The 15,646-nt window shown below is 41.4% G+C and overlaps 1 protein-coding gene across 2 annotated transcripts in view; it reads left to right on the top strand.

The window, feature by feature from the left end:
• Oca2 (OCA2 melanosomal transmembrane protein) overlaps positions 1 to 15,646 on the top strand; it is a 321,231-nt gene that overhangs the window by 57,041 nt on the left and 248,544 nt on the right. The gene's annotated exons all lie outside the window — the stretch shown is intronic.

Genomic DNA, 15,646 nt, shown 5'->3' on the forward strand with positions numbered 1-15,646 from the left:
ACAGCTCCAAGTTCTAGAATCTGTCAGAGTCCCCCACAGTTCTAAGTTCTAGAATCTACTAGTATTCCTCACAGCTACAAGTTCTAGAATCTATCAGTATCCATCACAGCTCCATGTTCTAAAATTTACCAGTATCTCTAACAGCTCCAAGTTCTAGAATCTATCAGTATCTCTCAAAGCTTCATATAGTCTAGAACCATTACTATACCTCATAGCTCCAACTTCTAGAATCTATCAGTATCCTTCACAGATCTAAGTTCTAGAATCTACCAGTATCCTTCACAGCTCCACGTTCTCAAATCTACCAGTATCTCTCATCGCTTCATAGTCTAGAACCACAACTGTACCTCACAGATCCATGTGCTAGAACCCACCAGTTTCCTTCACAACTGTGTGCTCCAGCATGTAGCCTCAATTATTCATAGTTCTGCATTCAAGCACCCACTCCATTCACTCAAGCTCCATTTTTAAGGTTTTACTTATCGTCTTTCAACCCTAATTCCTGACAGATCAGTGTTCTAGCATCTACCATTCCTTCAGATCCCCATGACCCAGAGACTCTCCAACCCCCCAGGCCACGTTTTAGAACTTGTATGCATATCACATAGCTCCATGTTCCAGAAAATGCCCAAATTCCTCACAGTCATGTTTCCAGAGGCCATCATCAAACCGTAGTCCCAGCTGACACTCATTCCTCACAGCCCCATGTTCCAGCAGTCAACCCCCATCATCACTCTGAGTCCCATGTGTCAAAGCTGCGTGCCCCAGTTCTTCATAGTTCCACATTCTAGAACCCGATCTCCATCAGTCAGAATTCCAGACGACACACTAAACCCTCAGTCCCCCATTTGTAGAGCTTCTACACCTAATACCTCATAGTATAATTTTTTAGAATTCACTCCCAGTCCCTCACAATTTTATGTTCCTATATGAACTTAAACCTATAGTCCAATTACCCAAGCTCCTTAGACACATCTGCCCCCTGTGGTGTAGTAGGTGACTCTCTGTCAATCTTTTAGTGTAGAAGCCATGTTATTATCTTATTTTTTCCATTAGCTATTTGAGGTCTTCTGTTCTGCCTTAAGGCCTTTGTCACATAGTTTAATGATTTTTTTAACACCTTAGCGTGCTTATGTTCTAGTATATTAGCAAGTGTCTCTCAGTGGCTTACTATTGACTTTATTGTAACTCTCCAGGCTCTGCTTGCTCTGCTTTGCATGTGAGGTTGGATTTAAGTCTGCACAGCTATTCTAACATAAAGGCCAATGCTATGGAGACGTGAAGGTGGAGTCATGGCACCTCCAACTTTATCTACCCTCAGCATTTGTTGGGGCTGTACTTATGGCTTCTGCAGAGCTGATAGTATCCCTTTGGGTAATACATATGAGGCCTGCAGCTCTCAGAAAAGCACTGTTATTGCCCTGTTTAGGATATACATTGTAGAGGTGAGGAGATGTTCTTCCAGTGATGACAGTCATATGTTTTTGGGTGCCCATGCCTAGGGGCTATACCAACAGATTAGGCTTACAGCTCTAATCTCTAAGGCTAAATGACCCAGACCAGTGGTTTGTTCTTTAGTGACAGGGTCCTGTAGTGAGAATTTTCTTTTAAAACCCAGTTATGTTATGTGAATACATTTTTGTTTAAATCCCAGATGTGGGATATGGGGCTGCTTCAAATTGTCCACAGCCACTAAGATTTTTCTTGTGCTCTAGGAGGGAGGGGTGTGATTTTTGCCAACAGCAGTTAGTTTACGCTTAGAATTCTAAGGACTTTTGAGATGGTATAAATGTGAGAGCCCTGAAGGGCCTGTGGTGGCTGCTGTTTCCCTTGCTCCTGCTCCTGCTTTTGCTATTTCTAGATTGCTAAATTTCTGGTATTCCGACAATGAAGATTGGACTCGCCCCAAGGAACTTGATGCCCATACTTCAGCGGGAAGTAGTCTAAAGAGGTCTACACCTCCTCTCCCCTCTAACCTTTTTCTTGCCTACCTAATGTTGAGGGGGGCGTTGTAAGAGGTTGGGGTGGAGAATGGTAGTAGATATAGGAACACTATAAAGTAGACAAAAAGTTCAGTTACAGAGTCCTAAGGGAAATAATGACCAAGAGATGAGGATATAAGAAGAGAGAAAAGTTTGAGACTGAGAAGTCTTGCATAGGTATGCTTTATCCAAGTAAATTTATTAAGAAGCACAGCATCTTATACACAGTTGTAAGGGAAAAAATGGGGTTGTCAGCATAAATTTGAATCAAGCAATGTTGTGTAAGGGGAATATTTCATGTCTCTAGGAAGTCAGAGATTGAGCACGTGGCCTTGGGACTGATAGCTCTAGTCTCTTCAGATAGGAAAGCTAAATTCACGGGAACCTTAGTATCTTAGTCTGGGGCTGAGTCCAGCCCTAGATTGGACCTTGCTAAGTCTGCTCCTGGACAAGGACACAAAACTAGGTTCCCTTTGTCCTTTCATCAAGGCTTCTGAGAAAGCTTTGGTTTGGTATGGCTCTCAACAACTAAAGGCACTGGACAACATTTGAAGTATTTAGAAGAGGTGTTTGGCTCTATGTGAGACAGATGGAAACCTACAGCCATAATCTCTAGCACTGTTGGAACATCACAGCTGTTGCAGTCCTCAACTTTCAACAGTAGTCCATGTCAGCAACAGACAGCAGCAAGCAACCAGTGCCGATCCCAAATGAGACTTGGATTCTGGAACCCTCTCTTCTACAGCAACCAATCAATTGTTAGAGTCTTGGATAGCTAATGTTATGGCTTTCAGGTCTTGTATTGTCAGAACTCTCAGCCCCTGATAGTAGCTCATGGTACATTTCTCAAGCCTTTAGCCCTGATGGGGACAATTAAATAATGATGATTAGGTGCACAACAGATCTTATATGAAAGAGATTTATTAGATTGAGATGAAGAGAGAGGGAGAAGAGAGAGCGGTATATGATGGGCGGAAAGAGAGAGGGGCACCCCAACAGAGAAAGGGGAGAGGGCAAGAGAGGGCAAGAAAAGAGGAGCAAGAGAGGGACCATGTGTCCGGTTGTTCCCTTTAAGGGGCAAGGTAACCACACCTTCCAGGTGTGGCCACCTGGCTGGGGACACATGATGACATAATAGGTTGCTAGGCAACCTGGAATACTAACCTAAATGCTAACATTCCTCCCCTTTTCTATAATTAAAAAATGAGGAACTTGGGCTGCTTTTCATGTAAGACAAGTTAAAGTATATACATTTAGGTTCATTGGAAGCGGCTCTTGGTTGCCATGCAAGGAGTTAAGAGAGAGAGAAGAAATAATAGCAACAAAATGGCCAGATTACATGGTCAAGAAGAGGAAGGGAAGACTCTGCTCTGGAAAATTTATGGTAGAGGATTGCAAGGCATCAGGTAGGGACTGAAGAATGCTGGGAGAACCTGAAGCTGCTTGTCTTCGTCCTAAAGCACACCATTCTAGCCATTTGTTAATAAGTGAATAACGGGCATAGATTCTCTTCTGGCTACTTCCTCCTGACACTGGGGGTGTTGTAGGGAGGTCAAAAGGCTGAAATTCTGGCCAAATCCAGGAAGAACAGGCTGCTTTGATGATGTCCAGGGTCTGCAAGAACATCCATTGCTAGGAGGGAAAGTGCAGGTCCAGCTTGATGGAAGTTTTTGAGGTTAGACTGGAACACTTGTGGTAACGGCCTTGGCACTGTTGTGGATATAGGAAGCATCTGTGTCTGGTAGGCTACTGACACACACACACACACACACACACACACACACACACACATATGTATATGCAGAAGATAAAGTTAAGTAGGTTATGGAGAAAATTCTTTAGGTGTAAATTTAAAACTTTTGGGAGAGTGACCAGAGGTGGAAGGTTTGGATCAAAGAGACTTGAACATGGGAACCTTCATTTACCTGAGGGAACCTTCATTTACCCAAGGGAACCTTCATTTACCCAATCACTGGCAGTAATTAAAAAGGCTTTGCTCTAGATCTGTAATTGAGGTGAGGTTTGGTTACAGAAGAGTGTAAACTTAGAGGTCCTTAAAGCGGGCACTATGTGTAGCAATCTGAAATTCTCCAGACAACATCCCAGAGGAGAATCTGGAAGAACATACTAATGGGCTATTCCCATTGAGAGGGTAGGCGTCAGTGACCTGTCAAGCAGTCCCAAGAGCAAGGTTTGACCCAGTAGATATATATGGTCCTACCTGATCCAATAGCTCATGAACTTTGGCCAGAGACCAGGGGCACAGCTGCCCGAGGATGCTGAGTTTACCAGTACTAGAATTTTCGTAGACAAGCATGAGGGGAAGAAACTGTGCACATAGGGAAGAGATCTCTCCCAGGGGAAAGAGGAAGTCCTAAATGTAGGTTGGCAGAAAGGGTCAACAGTAGCCAGTAAAGACTATGGTCCAGGGGGTGTCCCTCCATCCCAAAAGATAGTAGGAAGTTGCTGAATACTGAACAGTCAAGCTTCCCCTACCAAGAGAGGCGTTTTATGTTGATAAATGAGGAGAACTCACCAGTTCAGCCAGTGTTGCATGCAGCAGATAACAATCTGGTAGCCAGGAAAGGGAAGTCCCAAAACCAGGGAAGGGGAGGAATCCCACCTTCTGAGATAGGCAATAAGTACAGTACTTATTTGGAGCCCAATTGATCTGAGAGGTGGATTTAGGTGGACTACCTGCAGCTTATAAAAATTACTTTTAAGTTTTATGAAGGAGATAAAACTTTAGACATGTTAGCATCATAATTGCAATCTGCATTGAAATATACATCATAGAAAAGGCAGTAGACATATACATTTGTGTTAACAGCATAAGCATTCTTTTGAATGAGCTCTGAAAAGGCAGAAGCCTTTTGTGAAGAAGGGACAAAAGCTCACTTGATCTTAACCTTTAGTATAAGTACACATTATGGAGATTTAAAATCTTGAGCTTGGAACCATAATAGTGGGTAGTATAGTGGAATGTTTTTGTATTAGACTTAGATTAATAAATCAGAGCTGTATTGATAAAGGCCAAAGCTATGGATAGTCAATATAACAGTAGCATAGCAACAGGAGGAACTATTAAGCCTTTTTCCTTATCCTTTGAGTGACCTTAGACCTGGTAACCATTATAACTTGCATTTACCAACGTTAAAACATTTTCTTAGAAATTTAAATAACTGGTGTTTACCAATCTTAAGGCATTTTCTTAGACTCTCCAACATGTGTAACTGGTGTTTACCAATCTTAAGGCACTCTTTCAGATCCTTAAACAACACACACACACATACACACACACACATATACATATATATATACATATATATATACATACACACACACACACACATATATATATATATAGCCTTTGTATCTAGTTATTTACCATGAGACATAGGTGAGACTGCTATGAACAGTTATTGTCCTTTAGCTAAATAAAGGTAAAAGGTTTTATTTAGGCCTGTTTATTGAGTAGGACAACAAGGCATATTGACAATAGCAACTCTAGGACTTAGGCTTAAGGCCTGGTCTCCTGTATATGAAGAGAACTGAGAAGACATCAGAAGTCTCCAAACACAGAAGTTGGCAACATGTCTATGGGATCCCATTATGAGGCCAAAACAGACCTGTAATGTTACCCTGGGTTGGGCGAGGGTGGTAGAGGTCGCTGATCAAGGAGCCATTTATTTGTCCTCCGCCAGGCCAAAGAGGTGGAAGACTGGAAGTATCTATGGCTCTTGTGCTGGTTGAACCTCCATGGCTGGACACAGAGTACAAACCTGCATGGGAACATTTTGACTTCCAGAGGCCAGTCTGCTGGCAGGCAGTGTGTGGCTTGCTGAGGCAGCAGTAGGATCAGTGTCTCCTTTGGCTGCATTTGAAACAGTCACCTGGCAGAATTGACTTTTGGCTATACCCCAGCAGGATGGGGCATTGTAGACCTCTTATTTCTATCAATCTATCAATCTATCTATCTATCTATATCTATCTATCTATCTATCTATCTATCTATCTATCTATCTATCTATCTATCTATTTTTTGTGCAGGAATGCCAACAGCCTCAGAGCAGCAGCCAAGGTCTGGAGCATAGCTATTGCTCTGGATGAGCCTGTTAGGAAGGCTCCTCTCTTATTATTTTTACCAACTTCTGTATGGTGAGTCAATGACTATCCTCAGCTGTTTATTAAAGATTGCAGTAAGACCATGTTTGCATCTGTAGGACTATAAATATATATTTGGACATCTATGAGATGACTATTAATTTGCATTTGTTAACCATTAAATATTAGGCCTTTAGGTTTTGTCCCTGTTAAGTTGGAGCCTTAAAAGTCATATAGTCCATTAAAGTGAGAGCACAAAAGTTTTCTGTATGATTTAGTATATAAACAGTTCATAGCTTGTAAAAATCTTAGGCTATACTATAGATTAATAATAATACCATTTTTAGAAGACCAAACATATTTTAACCTTTTGATAGTAAAGATACAACATAACGACCAAGTTTTAACATAAATACCTCTAAAATTAATAGATCTTAATTTAGAATAATGGTTAAAAACCTGTATGTAGTAACGAACCCCTGAGTTATAAGTTTTAAAATCAACAATTTAGTACAACAGTATAAAGCAATTTTAAAATTATATTTGAATTTATTATAGCAAACCCATTAACCAGAAAGCCCAGTGGTGAATCCGGATTATAAGCAGCACATGGCAAGAGAAACAGCAACAGCATTTATTAATCCAGGAATTGATAAAGACATAGGCATTTAGATGTACATTCCAAACCAATTTAATTTAAATAGACATTTATAACTTTGAAATTTTAGCATTATATAAAATTTATTTTGAAGCAGGGTTGAATTATATATATAATAAAACATAACTTTGAATTTTTATAAAAGTCCACACCAATTTAAAATGAGGCTTGTTGTTGTCCTAGTCTAAAAGGAAATAAAATAAACAGTTATGATTAAGTAGGTCTTGTAAACCCAATGAGAAAATCATCTAAATCATTAGATAAGAATTTAAATCATTTATATATATATATACATATATATATATATATATATATATATAGAGAGAGAGAGAGAGAGAGAGAGAGCAGAGTGTACAGAAATCAGGAAGAAAATATTTTTTAAAGCTTGAAAATAGCGTCTTAGAGGGCAGAGTACTGAGAGCTAGTGTATGGAACGCGCTAGGCTTGGAGCGCTGCAGGAGTGGGGGAGGGGCAAGCACGGGCCCAGCTTCTGTATTTAAAATCAGCATGGCACCTTGCCACATGCACGTGCCACTGTGGCTGCAAAGGGAGACCAGGTGCTTGCTCGTGGGATGGCTGTACTGGCCTGGTTCAAAATCCTCTGTGTGCGCATGTTACGGAAGTCTGCTCAGGTGAAAAGCCTATCTGCAAGCCAGCCGCTGGCGCAAGCGTTGTGCGGGAAATTCAAAACCTCGCTTATGAGTAAAATCCTGCTCATGGGAGCCTGAGGCAGCGGTTCCAATCTTAAAATCTCGCTCATGCGAGCTCGGGCAGCTGTGCAAATCTGTGTAAGGGGTCCCCAGCAATTTCTTACCTAGAAGAAGGCTGCCTGTCTGTCTGAAGCCACTCACCAGTGATTTCCCCAAGCCAATTTTGGCCGATATTGTGAGTCCCTGGAGTTCACAGCACTGGCAGGGAACAAGTTCCAAGTGGCTGGTAGCTACCGAAGGGAGCAGACTGTTGCCACTTCCGCTGCCACAGGCAGCGGGCAGCAGGACAGATGTGCCGTGCACAGTAAGGAAAAATAAAGAAAGAAGAGGAAAAGTAAAGATTGTTAGGCGTGGATAGAGCAGAAAAGATGTGTTGTACCCATCCACTGTCCCATAGAAACCGTGTTTGGCCACTCCTGAGAACTCTTAGTAATTAAGGGTACGTGAAAATGGCTCTCTTCCTCGTCTCTTCACAGCCTTTCCTTCTTTAGCCTCAGTGCTCTTTCTCCTCTTACCGCTGCTCTCACTCTATTAGTCCCTATTAGCCAAGGTGCTTCTGATTCTTGTTTTCATCATGGTCGCTCTCTGGACTTCAGTTCTCCTCAGGTCATCTTAACTGCTGTTGTAGCCATTTCTACCGCAGCCACCACCTTTACAGTTGCTGCTCCATCTTCCTCTTCACGTCCGTAGCTTAGCCTGCTCTACTAATGAGAAAGATCAAAAGTACTTATAAAAAGGCCACTTGGGAGAAAGCTTTCATTTGGCCTGATGTTGCAAGACTAGGCAGTACACAATACAAGAGGGTCTTCCAGCTGCCTTGAAAATTGAGTGAAGCAGCCAGAGAAGGGTGGGACAAGAATGTTTGCACCAGTCACAGAAGACCTTTATGGAATGAATGTCTGTGTGTTCATCAGTCTCAATGCAGGGCAAACAGGATCATCTAGAATTCAGCAAGGCAGTCTTACTTACGGCTCCCCTCTTTCTTTAAAAAAACTGTGTATTTTATGTACATGGACGTTTTGTCTGCATGCACATCTGTTTACACTCCAGAAGAGGCCGTCTGATCCTGCGAGGCTACAGTTAGCGAAGGGGGTGCACCACCATGTGGCTGCTGGGAATTGAACCCAGGACCTCTGAAAGCTGCCAGTGCTCTTAACGGCTGAGCTATCTCTTCTTTCTTTTCTTTCTTTTTGAGATAAGATCTCATGTCCTGCAGACTGTCCTTTAATTCACTTTGTAGTGGAGGATTACTTTGAACTCTTGATCCTCCTGTCTCCACACTCCAAGTTCTAGTAGAACCAGGTTGTCTGGAATGTTTACAAGAGTGTACCAACCATTGTAGAGGTATGGTCCTCTGCAACTGCTAACATGTCCTGAGACTGCTTACAAAATGTACACAAAAGCCGATCTGACAGTGTGGCCAGTTGCCAGGAAAGTGGCTGCTGGATTGACAATTTCCCACTCAATACTGCCAGGCACAAGGGTAGAGCCTGTCAAATAGCCATTCTTGACAATTCTAGTCATTTCCAGAAAACATTAAAAAGATGTTTCCAATAAAGACTCAAACTAAAGATTAACACAAACTAACAACCTTAATAGAATTTAACACTTATTAGCATTTATCAGTATCAGCTGATATCCTGCCCCAGTGTTCCAGGAGAAGGAGTCCTCTGATTTCACCCTAAGGACATGCCATTTTCCATTCTTTGACCCATGCATCCCATCTTTTTGGAAGAAAGGGAATGAGACAATGTTTTACTGTGTAGCCCAGAATGCTGGAACCCATTATGTAGACCAGGCTGCCTGAAACTCACTGTGTAGCCCAGGATGTTTGGAACTTACTGTGTAGACCAGGATGTCTGAAACTCTCTGTGTAGCCCAGGATACTAGAAACTCACTGTGAATCTCCAGCCTTAGCCGTCCCAAGGTAGATATTACAAGTGCGAGCACCATTTCAGCTTCTTGATGGATCTTGAAAAGCAATTTTAGCTAGCAGCTGGGATGTTAGGAAAACTGCAGAACATATGTCCTCTAGCAGAAAGAACACATTCTTTAATATGGGGAAGACACTCTGTATCTGCGATTCTTTAGGTTAAAGCTGCCAACAAGTTAAAAGACTCAGGATTGCTGGGGCACACACATCATGCCACAGACCTGACATTTCAATATCTGAAGGTTGATGCAACTCCACAAAGCATTTCCAAGGCCAGAGATCACAGAATATCCCTCAGTCCAGGTGAATATTCCTTGGTCCGGGTGATTATTCATGTCTGAAGGTAGGGTGAGGCATAGGACAGAAAAAAACTGATTGTAAGTGAGGGTGAAGTTTAAGTTCTGAGTACTAATATGATTTGAAATAACCAACTTGACCTATATTTGATAATATTTACTTTTCTCTTCCCGTCTTCCCTGTTATATAAATGCAGAACACATATATACAGTTAACGCTCTGTAGTCCAAAGCCTGTAGTAGTAGCAAGGCTGGGCTGAGCTTTTTTAGGCAGGCCCTGTGTGACAATACTTTATACAACACTGACTAATCCTGACAGAAACACCTCTGATTCATTAGATGCTGATTTTTAATTTTTTGTTTGTTGTGTGTTCAGAAGGCGTTTCCTGTGGCTAACTGTTCTATCACACGACTGTATGTAGGGTTGCGATTCATAGTTTAAGGAGCTGGGACCTAGACTACAGCCTGTGCAATTAAATAATTCACTTATCATTTTTGAAATCTGCTCCAGGACAAATCAGGGGAAGGGAGTTCTCACTCCAGCAGAGGCTCCGTGATTGGCCCAGTGATTGACATACAGTTTCCAGAATAATTAAAAACAACCAAAACACCTTGCCTGCATTATTTTACATCCTGTGTGGATCAAATCTGTGAGCTCATTGAGAATATTGGCATTTTCTTATTGATTTTGAGGGTCATTTTGGGTTTCTGTACTCTATAACACATAGAAAAATACAGGAGGAAATTGTACCTCAGGAGAGCAGTCCTCTAAAGTGGCCTGAAACTTCTGAGTGCAGTGCACTGGTGTGAAGACTCCACGGAATTATATACAATGTTTAAATTCTTATCTTTTATGAAGCATCCACTGGCTTTTAATGTGAGGTGTATTAAGAAGCACTTTTGAGCTATTGTAATTAATTTTATTCAATGCCTTTTGAACACAGAACCAGAGCCATCTGCACTCTAATGCTCTTTGCAGCACAGCTGCTAAGAAATGGAAACAAGTTAAGTGTACACTCGTTGATAAGTGGGTGAAAGCCTGTGGAACACTGATACAATGGAATACTATTCAGCCATAAATTGAATAAAATTCTGTCCTTTGCAATAGTGTGGGAAGAACTGGAGATTATTATGAAAAGTGAAAGAAGCAAGACACAGAAGGACAAGTTCTCCAGTGATCTCCCTTATAAGAAGAACATAAAAAGATATTCAGTGTTGTATAGTGGTTACCAGAACCTGGGCAGAGAAAAGAAGAGGGAATATGGGAGAATGTTGGTTGGAATAAATAGTTCTGATGCATAGTGCACAATGGGAGATGGTGGACCATGAAGATGTACTGTGTATTTCAGAGAACACAGGAAGGATTTGGAGGTCCTTTCTTTCTCATTATTCTTTGAAACAGAGTCTTACTATGTAGCCAGAGCTGCCCTGGAACTTGCTATGAAGAACAGGCAGGCTTCAGATTCAGAGATCTACCTGTCTGTGCTTCCCAAGAGGTAGGATTACAGTCATGCATCACCACTCCTGTCTTTGAGGTATTTGGAAAATTAAGAAATGCTAAGTGCTTGAGGAATAGATATCTCTCTCTAGGAGATAGATAGGGAGACATGAACACCACAGCATACACGTGGATGGAAGCAACACAAGACAGTTAATAAACATATATATTATGTATAATCAAGATCACATAGTATTTGCCTTTTATTTCACCTGGCATATAAAACTTGTATTTATACTTTAAAAAATTAAGAAACGGTCTACAGTGGGCAATTATAGAAAAATCAAAACTTGAAAACTAGATGAATGCAGCTTGCTATGGAGACACAACAACAGGCAACTGACAGGCCGTCCATCCTAGAAACATGCTTTACTAGCTGAAAAAGTGAAAGCTGTTAACACAAGCACAAAGAAATTTTTGAGAATTCATTAGCTTCCTGGCCTCAGACTATATTTTGAAATTTAATCTCTCTTCACTTCTTTTTTATTTTAATTTTTATTTTAATTGCAGTTTATTCACTTTATATCCCAGCTGTAGCTCCTTCCCTCACTCCTTCCCAACCCCACCCTCCCTCCCTCTTCTTCTCCTATGCCCCTTTCCAAGTCCACTGATAGGGGAGGTCCTTCTCCCCTTCCATCTGACCCTAGCCTATCAAGTCTTATCAGGACTGGCTGCATTGTCTTTCTCTGTGGCCTGGTAAGGCTGCTCCCCCATCACGGGGAGGGGACCAAAGAGCCAGCCACTGAGTTCATGTCAAAGACAGTCCCTGTTCCCCTTACTAGGAACACCTGGAGACTGAGCCACTATAGCCTGCATCTGTGCAGGGGTTCTAGGTTATCTCCATACATGGTCCTTGGTTGGAGTATCAGTCTCAGAAAAGCCCCCTGTGCCCATATTTTTTGGTTCTATTGCTCTCCTTATGGAGATCATGTCCCCTCCAGGTCTTTGTATCTCCCACTTCTTTCATAAGATTCCCTGCACTCTGCCCAAAGTTTGGCTATGAGTCTCAGCATCTGCTTTGATACCTTGCTCTGGGTACAGTCTTTCAGAGGCCTTCTGTGGTAGGCTCCTGTCCTGTTTCCTGTTTTCTCCCTCTTCCGATGTCCGATGTCTTGCCTTTTTGAGTGAGGATTGATCATCTTACCCAAGATCTTCCTTCTTGTTTAGTTTCTTTAGGTGTACAGATTTTAGTATGTTTATCCTATATTATATGTCTAATATCCACTTATAAATGAGTATATACCATGTGTGTCTTTCCGCTTCTAGAATACCTCACTCAGGATGATCTTTTCTAGAGTCCACCATTTGCCTGCAAATTTTTTTATTTCCTTGTTTTTAATTGCTGACCAGTATTCCATTGTGTAAATGTACCACAATTTCTGTATCCATTCTTCAGTTGAGGGGCATCTGGGTTGTTTCCAGATTCTGGCTATATTGAATAAAGCTGCTACAAACATGGTTAAACAAATGTCCTTGGACAGTTGAGCCTCTTTTGTATATATGCCTAGGAGTGGTGTAGTTGGATCTTGAGGTAGCTCTATTCTTAATTGTTTGAGAAAGCGCCAGATTGATTTCCAAAGTGGCTGTACAAGTTTACATTCCCACCAGCAATGGAGGAGGGTTCCTCTTTCTAAACATCCTGTCCAACATATATTGTCACTTGAGTTTTTGATCTTAGCCATTCTGATGCGTGTAAGGTGAAATCTCAGGGTCGTTTTGATTTGCATCTCCCTGATGACTAAGGATGCTGAGCATTTCTCTAAGTGTTTCTCTGCCATTCTATATTCCTCTACAGAGAATTCTGTTTAGCTCTGTACCTCATTTTATAAATTGGATTACTTGATTTGTTGCTTTTTAACTTCTTGAGTTATTTATATATTCTGGATATTAGCGTTCTGTCAGACATAGGGTTGGTGAAGATCCTTTCGCAGCCTAGGTGGTCATTTTGTTTTGATGACAGTGTCTCTTCACTTTTTTAACTGTCCTATTTTTATCTCTCCCTGCTTTGCCTATCTATACACAAGGAAATCCTGATTTGAGAAACAGTTGCTTATTTTTAAAATGAAAAATGATGGAAACAAGAGCAGGTTCCTGCAACCTTCCCCTCTCCCACCCACCCAGCCACAAGTGGCTCAGTACTCAGCCCTGGCTGCTGGCCTCTAGCCTCTTTCCTGTATAAACTGAGGATATGACTTCCCCAAGGTATCGTTAAGGGGAAGTTTTTTTTTTTTTTATTGTAGATATGAGGGAGTGTACTGGACGAGTACAGAGCACAGAGAGAAAGGTGAACATCAACAGACTGGACCAGGCTATGAGAGGAGTGGGGTGGTGAAAGAAAAAGACAGAGTACTGGCAAAGGAGACCAAGACAGGAGTAGGAAAGAGGGACAAGCAGAGGAAACAAGGAGAGAGAGAGAATATGGGAAATAGTCTGACTATAAGGAATGAGAAGCTGTGGGAAGGAAGTCCATGAGCTTGAGAAGTTTAGGAGAAGGATGAGAAGAGCTGAGAGGAGCCACAGGTACTTGTGATACAGAGGAAGCCTGGAGGCTAGACTGTACTTGGTTATGCTAATAGGTGCCACAGGAAGCCCTTTGTCCCTTCTGACAGTGGTAAGACAATGGCTCCTTTGGTATAGAGGGGGAAGGGATGCCATAGTTTGGGGAAAAGGAGTTTCACTTGGACCTGTCATTACCCTTGCTTTCCAGAGCCTTTCATTTTCCTGAAGATTGTAATGTCTTTTGTTCACAGCAGACTAAAATTCTAGTGTGTATACGTATTTGTATTTCATATCCTTTCAGATATTCCCACTCCTCGCTCCCTCCTAACTGCATGCCTTCTTCTTTTTTCTTTCCTCCTCATCCTCCTCCTATATTTCCCTTCCTCCCTCTCCCCTCTTACCAGGGATTCACATCCTTAAAGAAAACTGACTCTTACCCTCAGAAGCCATCAACTGTCATGTGGGCCTCATTTAGTGGTGGGAGCTCCTGTGTCCCTCCCCTATCCATGACGGAATGTTGACTTGCCTTGATCTTGTGTAAGCATTCCCAGCTGCTCTGAGTTTGTGAATGCAATGGTCCTATCAAGTCCAGAAGAAATTATTTTGTTCCAAGACTCCATAATCTCTAGTTCTTAAAAATTTGTCTCCATCTCTTTTAGTCTTAGAATTAATTTTCTTCTAAGACAGCTCAATTTAAAAGGTACACATACCAGAAGCTGGTTATGTGTGTACTGCAGTCTTGTCTTGCGTATGCTAATCATATGATCTACTACCTGACTATGAGCCTAGACATTTTGTGGGGAGGGTAGTAATGGAAACATAAACTTTCTCACTGACATGTATGGAGCTCTTCAGGATTTCTGAGAGAGGAACTGCTGCATCTACATGTTCTAAGCATGCACTGAGGAACACAGAGGTGATCTGTGTGGCCTGCCTTGTAAGCCAGCAGACATATTGAGAGAGAGAGGTTGCCCTACAAAGGAGAAAAGAGTTGAGAGAGTTTTGGCCCAGGTAGGCTTGGTGATGATGCTTGGATTGACATGGAATAATGGCTAGACCCTGTTGTGCCCAGTTTGTAAGGCCCCAAAAGACCAGGAATAGATTCTGCTGTAAATACTGAGTGTTTATTTATTTTATTTTTTTTATTTTTATTGTATACGTGTTTGAACATGGGACGCAAACTTCCTGTGGAAACAGGAGAGGAATGTGGCCCCAAGGTCCAGGGAACAAGGTTTTTAAAGGGCAAAACTGCAAACAGGGACTTACATGCTTTGGCGTTACATGATTGGGTAAGGGAGATTGCTTTTGAAATGATTGGTTTACTTTAGGTGCCAAGACCACAAACAGTTCTGGCCTGGCTATCTGGACCAGTTTCTTAGCAACTGTATCTCTAGTGGGCAGGGAAAGAATGCATTAAAGCTAGTTTCTTTTCCCAGGTGGCTGGAGCTTTAAACTTTAAAACAATACCCACTGATTCTTAATTCTTTGGTCTCTCAACCCTTGACTTTTTGGAAAGCCCCAGTAGATAAGTGAGTAAGTTTTGTGGTTTGTTTCTTTGACATTTGATACTGAATAAATTTACATTAAAAAACTGCTAGTTGTGATAGCTTACTCAAGAGGCAGAGGCAGGTGAATCTTTGAACTAGCCTGATCTACAAAGTGAGTTTCAGGACAGCCAGGCCTACAAAGAGAAACCCCGTCTCAAAAACAAAAACAAACAAATAAACAAAAACCCAATATAAACAAAAAAACCCCAAACAAAATCAAAATGATGATGATGATAATAGAAAAATTAAAAATAACAAAACAAGTATACTAATTCTTAAAGATCTGAACATCAAATATTAAAAAAATAGGGATAAAATTATTTGAAAATGAGCTTAGAATCTAGTGTACAAATAGGCACATAGATATTTCCAGGTTTGGCATGATTTGAATAATATTGTTCAGAATGTTCATGCCTTTA

This window comes from Meriones unguiculatus, chromosome 14 (genome assembly GCF_030254825.1).
Source record: "Meriones unguiculatus strain TT.TT164.6M chromosome 14, Bangor_MerUng_6.1, whole genome shotgun sequence".
NCBI lineage: Eukaryota > Metazoa > Chordata > Mammalia > Rodentia > Muridae > Meriones > Meriones unguiculatus.